Genomic DNA, 10710 nt, shown 5'->3' with positions numbered 1-10710 from the left:
CAAAGGCCTAAAAATATGGGGACTCACCTTTGATAAAAGATTGGCCAGATTCCCTGCTCCCCTCCCCCCACCCCTGCCAGGTTGTGAGGCTGACTTACTGGTGATACCTCATTATGGCCACAGCAAAGAAAGCCTGCTTGTCATGCATCCAAAAAATAAAAGAATAGAAATTTAATAACTCTGAGCAGGTTGTAGCAGATGATGACGTTTACGGGCTTCTGAAGCATTTTCTTTGAGATTCAGTGACTTCAGATGGTTAGAGGAGCAGAACTCAATTAACAATTTTTAAAAACCTTCAATTAAAAAAATCACTGAGGTGAAAACAATCAGATCAGAGAACGAATGAGGAGAAGCTTTTGTTATTAGGCAATCCAGAAGCAACACCAACTGTACTCTGGGAGAAAAATGCTTTCTATCCTTTCTCAGAAACAAGGATATACAAAAAGCAGGGCTAAAGTTCTTCCTTGGATGCAGCTGCTGCTGGGCCTAACCTGGAACCATTTGCTCCTTAAATTCTCACTCTAAGCTTTGGGTCCTTTTTTTTTTTTTTAATGTTTATTTTATTTTTGAGACGGAGAGAGACAGAGTGCGAGCTGGGGAGGGGCAGAGAGAGAGACACACAGAATCCAAAGCAGGCTCCAGGCTTTGAGCTGTCAGCACAGAGCCCGATGCAGGGCTCGAACCCGTCAACCATGAGACCATGACCTGAGCCGAAGTCAGACACTCAACCAACTGAACCACCCAGGCGTCCCTAAGCTTCGGGTCCTTCTACGATGATTTTGTATGTGGGTACATGTGCAGCTAGGGGATGGGAGTTATAACTAGCATTTGCTGAGTAGTCACTATGTGCCAGGCACTATTCTAAATGCTTCCTTCTCTTGATTTTCACTCCTATTAGGTAGGTATGCACTATTATTAGTCCCATTTTAAAGAGGAGGAAACCAAAGCCCAGAGGGATTTTCATAATTCACCCAAGATTAGTGCTATGACCAGATTTCAAACACAGGCAATCTGCCTTAGAGTCCAGGCTCTTAATACCATGTTAGTTCCATGGGATTTCCAGATGAGAATTCGTGCTACCTGGAATCAAATATTTCTTAGATTTAAAATAGAATCCCGCCCTTTTTTAGCTGAGAAAACTGAGACCCAGAGAGGTTAAGAGATGGTCACAGTAAACTAATGTTGACTGGGGTTCAGTCAGAAATCAGGTCTCCTATGAGCTTACCTATTTCTCTTCTTCCATTTCCCAACCATGACATTTTCCTAGGAGACATTTCATCAGAAGAACCATGGTATCCATGGAAATGCACTTCTCAGATGTGTTGTTCAGCTACAAGGAGTATGGTTAGCCGAGAACCTCCAGCTGTTAAGTGCCTTCAAGATCCACTTTAACTTTTGAGCTGAGGCCATGGAATAAAGTCTGATCAATATACTCAACAGGCCTGGTGGGGGAAAGGTGACAGGGAATGATTCTTTGCTTCTGCCATTGGTAACATTAATTCTGCAGATTTCCCAGGACCCTCTTGTCTTCCATTCTCTTCATTTTCCTCTCTCCTCAGTTTGCTCCCCTTTCTACTCCTTGATTCTCTGAAATGCAAAGTGGAAAACTATAATTGTTACGGCTCCTGGGTTCAAGCTGTCGATGTTATTAGGGTGTACAGACTGGGGAATAGAGGACAAATCTATACCAATTTTTCTCTGTTTAAAGCTTTCTTCCTAGTTCTCACTGTTGGGTATCCATGTATGCACCCCGACATGGCGAGGAGTCAAAAGCATGGGTCTAAGCCATGTTAAATTGGTAATAACTGTGCAACTCTCAAAACTGTTTTCCCCATATGTAAAATGTGTGACATTGCGCTAGATTCACAACTTCTCTATACTCCTATTTTATCATTTAGAAAATAGGAATAATAACCTCTAATTCACAAGATAGTTGTGAGAATGAAATGACACATAGTGAGGCTCAATAAACAGTGGTTCCCTTTCCCAAGATCATTGTCAAATTTTGTGTTTGATATTTATCGTCCACTCCATTATAGTCTCTTGAACCATATTTGTATGAAATTAGCTAATTCCCACATTTTAGGGGGAGACTTGATTTTTCTCTATAATCACCCCGTCTTTATGTGGCTATAATACAAAATACATTATATATAATAAAAATTATATGTATAATCTATATACTTATTTTTTGGACAGACAAATCAAATGATTTGATAAAGGAACTGACTGGGAGATGTGTAAATCCGACTGGGAGAAGTAAATCTTATTGGTGAGAAGGAGAGATTTGTTCTAATTCATGATATGATGAGAAGAGATGTTAGAGTTCTAATAAGGCATGGAATGGTAAAAGGATTGTTAATTGACTATAATCCCTCAGTAATTTATGGCTATGAGGGACTAAAATATTAGGAAAAATGGATTTTCAAACTGCTGTAACATTTATTCACATATCCAGTCATTCATCCGCCTACCTGTTCATCTACCCATCTACTAGTCACCATCCTCCATCTACACATCGACATTTTTATCCATCCATCAGTTTATTATCCAGCCATTCATCTACCCATGCATCCATCCTTCCATTCACCAATACCTTCCAATGATACCTTGAGAGGTAGTAACATTACAGTGCATAGAAACACATGGAATAAATGGTCCTTACCATATGGGAACTTTCCATTTAATAGGGATAAAAGAAAATAAGAGGGAATATGAGATAAATGTTCCCAAGAGCTGTATAATATGACTATAGATGTTCTAAGCATGAGAAATTCTTCTGACAGAAGAGAAAGATGAATTTCTTCAGTGGAAGAGACAGAATTTATTTTGGGTTTGAAGATTCTTGAATAATTGGCAGAATACCATAAGCAGAAAAGAGAGTGCATTTTGGGCAAAGAAGGTAGTAGAGAGGGCAAGTCATAACTCCAGGAATGATGAATATTTTGGTTTAGCCAGATGATACTGATGGAAGATTAAACCTAAAAGGTACATCGGGGGGTGGGGAACATGGGAGGTCTACAATAATGGTCTGAGAAATTTGGTGTTTTCTTGGTAAGCATGCAAAGACACTGAGATTTTTAAGTAGTAGACTGATACAGTTAGAGTTACATGTGCCAAATATTTTTAATTCACTTCAGTTTTCAATTAGGTATTTAAATAGCTAAAATATAATACACTGGAGGTTCCAAAATATTTTCAGTTCACAGTACTCTGTGTCTCTGTAATTTTTCATGGGATTTCTAGGCCAAAAGAAACACCTAACAATTCCATTTGTTAAGTAGTTAAGTCCAAATAACTTATTAAATACTTGTATCCTAACAATTTAGCAGCTGTTTGGAAAAAAATAATGCATACAAATAATTTTTTGAAAATTTCAGTCTTAAGTAACCACAATTACTTCCAAATGGGATATGTGCACCTGCTGGGCACTGTACAATTTCTCAGACTTTGGAATCGGATTGGCTATCACCACCCTCTACATTGATTTTCACTTGGTATTTATTTGGTTTTTACCACAACAACTGTTGAACACCCAGGTTTGCAAAGACATCATGTTTTCAACAGTGATGTCACCAGATCTAATGTTGAAACTGTGAACTAACTCAAGGTACTAGTTTGCATAGTGTCCAAAAGATGTTGCACAGCCCTGAGTTTCCCTCAAAAATTTAAAATATCCTACTAATCTCACTCTTGGGTATATATCCAATGGAAAAGAAATCAGTATCTCAAAGAGATATCTGCAGTCACATGTTCACTGCAGGATCATTCACAACAGTCAAGCTCTGGAAACAATCTAAAAGTCCTTTTGCAGATAAATGGATAAACAAAATATGGTTATATATAATGTATACACATACTACACACACACACACACACACACACACACTCGAAAGTATTATTCAGCCATCAAACAGAAGGAAAGCCTACTATTTGTGACAACATGGATGAAACTGGGAGGGATTATGCTAAGTGAAATAAGGCAGACAGTGAAAGACAAATACTATACCACTTATATGTAGAACCAAAAAAAAAAAGAGGCTAATTTCATAGAAACATAATAGAGTAGTGGTTGTCAGGGGCCGAGGAAAGGGGCAAATGGAGAGATGTTGGTCAAAGGGTACAAACTTCCAGTTATAAGATGAGTAAGTTCGGAGGATCTAATGTACAGCATGGTGGCCACAGTTAATAAATGGTATTGTATACTTGAAAGTTGTGGCAAAGAGATATAAGGCATTCTCACCACTCACACACAAGCATACGTGAAAGAGTTAACTATGTGAGGTGATGAATCTGTTAGTTCTCTCGATCTTGGTAATCATGCTACAATGTATATGTATATCAAATCATCACATTGTGCACTTTAAATATATACAATTATATTTGTCAATGAATCCTCAATAAACTTGGAAACAAATAGACAAAATATCCTGCTGTACTGTCGTGAATTTACTGCAGTGTGCCAGGGTACCTCAGTGCATGACTTAGGAATTCAATATTTAATCATTACCATTTGACAGGTACCATCCTAGGCATTTTATATATAGTTTCATTTAATCCTCACAATGCCCCATTTTTCAGATGGCAAAACTGAGGTCACAGAGCTGAAAAGTAATGAAACTGTCCCTAGACACTATATAACACCTCTATTAATATATATCAAATCTTTCCCCAACTTGACTCTAAACAACATAAGAGTAGGGGCCATATCCTATATATCTTTGTACTCCCAGTGTCCAGAATATCCTACTCGATGCTGTTATCAGGATGTAATGTGTTTCTTGATCTTACCTGATTGGTTTAATTTTCCCAGGAGCAGGCCCTGAGACGTGAATTTTAGTGCACATAATTTATTTGTGAGATAATTAAGCAAGTTCTGGCAGGTGAGTGGGGAAGTGTGTCAGGGAAGGGAAGGAATGAATAAAGGGTACACTACCAAGGAACTTTCCACCGTGGGTGACGAGCTCAATCACACTGGGAAGTCTGGGAGCCAGTGTAGAACACATGGCTCAGAATTATCCTACTGGAGGGGCAAGGGAGCTGTGTTATTTACACACCAATTCCCATGTGACATTGCTTGAAGACTGCTAGGGGAGCTGGAGGGGTGATAATTTCTTGGCCTGCCTTGTGAATTGTCAGAGAGGGCTGCAGTGGCCAGAGACAGTTCTCAGGAAAAGAGATGAGATCTTGTCAGCTAGAAATCAGATCCATCCACTAAAATGCTTAGACCCAACTAGACATGGGTGAGGCACAGACAGTGACCGCTTCAGTGGTAGTCTGGGACAGGGCTTAAAAGATGACTGAGGAAGGGCAGTGCTTTTCCACATGGGTGAATCACAATACCTGGGAGGCATGCACAGTTTGTAAAACCATGCTTAATAGAGTATGATTTTATATTTAGAAAAGAAATTTTTTTTTTGCTTTTATCTCTTTGGTTGGTGAATATATACAGAAGATAGTAATTTTCAAGAGAGTTCAGCATAAAAGTACAGCATTGAGACAGATGAGTCTCAGAAGTGTTTAAAATGTTTGAAAAGGGCTAAGCCAGATCCCTCATGGCAAAGCGGTACCTAAGGAGGAAAGCATTTGCTAATATGGGCTTTCCATTTTGTCTTTCTAGCCAAAGGGAAACAAGGTACAGATCTCAACTGAAATGGAAAACTGAGATTTAAATCCCCATTTCATCTACATCGTTAGGGCCACGTTGAGAGTTTATCTCAACAGAGAAAAAATGACCTTTGGGACTATGCACAAGCATTTAGCAGAAAGACTCAGTTTCTAAATGCATTTTCAGCAAAATTAAACGGGTTTGCCATGTTCCAATTCAACTTAGCTATGCCCTGTGAAACTAAGAAGTTTTCTATAAATTGCATTTTAGAAACCATTTAAAAATGTCAAGTAATAATCTCTAAGGGGGAAGAGAACTACAAAGCAAGTCACTAAAATCAGCTATTTATCATTAATTTCCTTTTCCTAATGGAAATGACTGACTCACACCTTTGCTGAATTCCATTTTGGCCAACAATATTTTTTATGCTAATCTGAGAGCTCATTCTTCAAAGAAAATATATGAAAACAATCTTATTTTAGGCCTTAACTGTGGCTCAGATATGTCTGGTGAATTTATATATCTATAAACTGATTTGCATAAATACACTTGGATGAAGGAAGTTGCTCTATCACCTAGGGAAGAGTCAAAAATGGTCTTTTGAATATAGGTCTCTGGCCTGGGCCTGTATACTTATGTTTGAACTCTCTGGAGAAATAGGATAATAGGAACCACTTAGGAACCCATTTTCATGAGAAATTCTGAATATGTAGGTCCAGGATGCATTGTACTATAGCTCTGCTGAGGACTGTGGAAGAAGGCTGCAGGGAACACAATGTCTCTTTGGCAACTTGAGGGTTCACAGTTCTGGGGCACCTGGGTGTCCCAGATAGGCTGGCTGTAATGATGAATAGCACCAAGTAGCAGATGTTCTTGAGGTGTTCAAGGGGAAGACAAGAAGGCTTCTCATGAGTCACCAGAAAGGACTTTGCAAAACCAGTGAAGTCTGAACTTTTCTTTCTATCATGACCACTTTAGTACCCTAGGCTGGAGAAACTTTGGTTGATACTGAATGAAAACGGTACCATGTTTCACATGCATCAATGTCATATGCCTTTCCAGATAATAATTGTGGAAATGTATGAATGGCTTTTAATTATGTGAACAGAAAATGGAAAAATCTATATAAAATAAATGTAACCAGGTGGGCAGTGTTGTGTCATCTTCATAGTTTATATCTCCAGAGCATATTTTAAATATATCTAGTGTATGCTTCACTGAGCGCCTGCCTGGTTAATGGGAAAAGCCCTGGATTGGTGGGGGTGGGTGGGTCAGGAGACCTGAATTCTAGTAGCTCTTTGACCATAGGCAAATTTTGTATGCATGATTAAATGGTTAACCCTATCTCTTCATCCCTTCTTAAATCCATACCCTCAGCAGTGCCTCATCGTGGGCAGAGAATATTTCTTTGCCCCTTGACTTTGGGCTTGGCCATGGAACTTACTTTGGCCAATAACTTGTGGGTGGAAATAATAGTCTTTCAGTTCCAAGTCCAGGACTTAAAAGGCCTTCTGTGCCTCTACTTGCTTTCTTGTGCCTCTGCCATTACTAAAGGAAAACCTCCTCCAGTTAGCCACTGGTTCAAGGAAGATAAGAGTCATTTGGAGCAAACCCAAGGACATAAAATGTGAAAACAGAACTCTAGCCACAAAAAACCTAGATCAACCAAACCCCAAATCAGCAAATGCCCAGAAATGCATTAGCTAAATACATGCTTATTGTAAGCTGCTAAGATACTACAGGTGTTTGTTATGCAGCCATAGCTGACTGATACATCTGATGATCTTTCTGGAGCATCCATTTCTTCATCTGTAAACTGAATAAGCTTACTACATAACCTCAGATCTCTTGTAGCTTTAACTTTTTTTCAAAATAAACTCCTTTTCACTTCTATATAGCTGAATATTTTTGTCTTTTCTTGTACTAGTAAAGTGCATTGATTTCAGGAAGTGCTGCTCCTGTGGTTAGACATGTCAGTTCTGTATTAATGAAACTCATTGGGCAATAGAAAGTCTTTCAACCATAGCTAAGGAGCCACATGAAATGTGCATAGATTGAGCCTCAGATAAACAGTATACATTTAATTTCTGGCCTTCAAAGTAAAAGTTTCAGAAAGAGCTCCTTGTTTCTTTATTGACTGAAAACAAGTATGTCTCCTGGACAGACAAGTGTGAGGAGAAGAAGACTCAGCATCTGCCAGACTCCTGGGAAGCATTTATATTTTTGGCTTATAGAATTCCAACCAAAAGAGTTCAGTCAAGTTTTCCCTTTGGGGACAAGCAATCATTAGCTTCCTCTCTGGTAACATATTTCTGTACTCAATTTTTAAAACAAATTCTTGACTATACCATATTATTTCTTCAAGAGAAAAATAACGGTATTTAACCTCTTTCTATATAGAAAGTTAACTTTCTCCTTTGTTTTTCTTCCTTTTCTTTGCTGCATTAGAAGTATCTACTTCACCAGCAACACTGCTTCTAGAGGTAGAATGCAAACATAGAGCCCTCCAGGCTAATAAGTTTTAAGTGGCAAAGATTTGGTTCACCAAGCTCTATTGAGGAAAAAAAGAGAGAGAGAAAGATTGTGTGTGTGTGTGTGTGTGTGTGTGTGTGTGTGCGTGCGCGCGCGCGCGCGCGCGCGCGTGCGTGTGTGCAGGCACATGCATGCAGATGTGCAGCAGATAGGTAAATAGGGTGTAGGACTGAACCCTGGAAAGACTAGGGGTGGAAAAAGATATTGGTGTGGTAGGCTGAAAAATGTCCCCACAAAATATATCAGGTCCTAATCTCTGAAACCTGTAAATGTTACATTATACAGAAACAAGATCTTTCCAGATGTAGTTAAGAATCCTGGGATGGAGAGATTATCCAGGATTATCAGGGTGGGCACTGAATGCAATCACACATATCCTTATAAGAGAGAGGTAGAGGGAAATTTGACAGACAAAAGAATGGAAGGCAACGTGGCCATAGAGGCAGACGTTGGAGTGATGCAGCCACAAACCAAGGACGCTGGCAGCCACCAGAAGCTGGAAGAGGCAAGGAATGGATCACCCCTAGAACCTCTTGAGGCAGCCCAGGCCTGCTGATGCCTTGATTTCAGCCTAGTGATACTGTGAAGATCCTTAAGTCAATCATATCTGCAAAGATCTTGCTTCCATATAAAGTAACATCTCTCTCTCTCTCCCCTACCTCAACCTTCTGCTGCCCAAGCAGATGTTACACTGGGGAATGAGATAATGACTTCTCCTCATTGTAGGTACCCCGATCTCTAGGAATTGTTTTATTCCTCCAATGGCTTTCCTTGTGAAAGAAAAAAAATAATTTTATATATTTATCTTTTTGTTCTGTTTTTATTTTTATTTGCATTTATTTTATGCAGAATTTACCTCCGGGCCATAAGTTTTTGTTTCTTCAGTTTCTTCTGAGATAGCTTATTCTTCTGTGCAACTTCTTCTTCTGGTTTAAGAACAATTTGGTCTTTTTTCAGTAAGGATCATCTCAATGTGGCAGGGAGAGCTCATGTTTGGGCTAATCCAACCATGAGCCTTGTAAGTTCTATGCTGTGTCTTGTGGGCTTGTTTCACCTGGATGTGCTCAATGACCAGAGAAGCTCCATCTAAACCCTTAAGTTCAGCATTACTCTCTGCATTTTTAAGCATGTGCAGCAAAAAGTCAGCACTCTTTTTGGGCCACCGACCCTGTGTCCAGCACTACTGTTTGGCCTGGGTGCACCTGTCAATCCCATCATTGTAGCAATGGAATTGTACACACTGCTTCTGCAAAGTGACATCTTTGAGATATTTGGTGGCTTTTCAGAGATGCATACCCTGGATGGCCTGGGAAGTTTCACTTGTGTTCTTAAAGTGAACATAAAGATTTGAACCTCTTGATGTGCATGATTTTGTCGGCTTTTCTGGGCCAAGTGAATAATGAACCATTTTCAGAGATCACCTCATGCTGCTTACAGGAAGAGATTTTTATATATCTATATAATATATATTATATAGAGAATAATATATATAGTTTATATATAATCTACATATTATAGTTATTTATGAAGTCCTATTTTCTAAAACAAGCTTAACAATATAGGCATATATATTCATCACCAAGTGGAACTTTCCTTTTTTTAAAAAAATATTTATTTATTTTTGGGAGAGTACAAGTGGGGCAGGGGCAGAAATTGCAGGACAGAGGATCTGAAATGGGCTCTGCACTGGACTGACAGCAGCAAGTCCAATGTAGGCCTTGAACTCACAAACTGAGAGCTCATGACCTGAGCTGAAGTCGGACACTCAACCGACTGAGCCACCCATGTGCCTCACCAAGTGGAACTTTCAATGCAAAGATACATTTACACTTTTCCTTTTTGGGGGGAACCATTACCCATGCCCTAGCCTAAAGACATTCAGGAAATCCAGTGTAATCTGACTTTTCTCATTGTCCCAGTAGCTCTGAACACTGCCCAGAAGCCAATTCAGTTCTTCCTGGTTTGTGCAAGGAAGATTAGAGGTGAGGCTGATTTTCTTTATCTCCCTAATTATTAGAAAGCACAGAGAGTCCCCAAATCTGGCAGTCTGCTTGATAATCACTCCTCCTTGGCTTCTAAGCACTTCTGAGAAAGGAGGAGATCAGTCTCTGACACAAGCAGCTACTGTGTTATGGATTTATTATCTTAGCCCCCTTTAAGCACTCAAATAAACCTTGGATGCAAAGAAGACTTGTCAGGGGTTACAGAGAAAGCTCTATAAGCTTTAAGTTGTCAATAAAACTCTATTGAATTCACTTTCTCATTCTTCTTCTGCTTGTCTTTAAAACCCCCAATTGATTTTTTTTCAGAATTCACAGTGTCACCCAGCGAGGGCTGTTTCTAGTTGTAGGCAGGGAGTTCTCAATGAAATAGCAGTTATTCGGTGCTGCCTTTGCAAATTCAGCAAGAATATCACATAAAAGGGACCCTCCACACACACACACACAGGTCTTCTGGGGAGGGATGTGTGTGTTATCTTGGCCAAATTCATTTCTCCTGCTCAATCCCTTTTGGTTGTGCATCTGCAACTTGATCATGCATCATAATAACTCAATTTTGCTTAATCTGAC

General features: G+C 39.4%; 1 pseudogene; it reads right to left on the bottom strand.

Moving 5' to 3' along the window:
- Positions 1 to 8992: 8992 nt before the first annotated feature.
- LOC125157709 (60S ribosomal protein L17-like) lies at positions 8993 to 9548 on the bottom strand (annotated as a pseudogene).
- Positions 9549 to 10710: the final 1162 nt, after the last annotated feature.

Source organism: Prionailurus viverrinus, chromosome X, assembly GCF_022837055.1.
Source record: "Prionailurus viverrinus isolate Anna chromosome X, UM_Priviv_1.0, whole genome shotgun sequence".
In the NCBI taxonomy this organism is placed as follows: Eukaryota; Metazoa; Chordata; class Mammalia; order Carnivora; family Felidae; genus Prionailurus; species Prionailurus viverrinus.
This window is presented reverse-complemented; position numbering and strand designations above follow the sequence as displayed.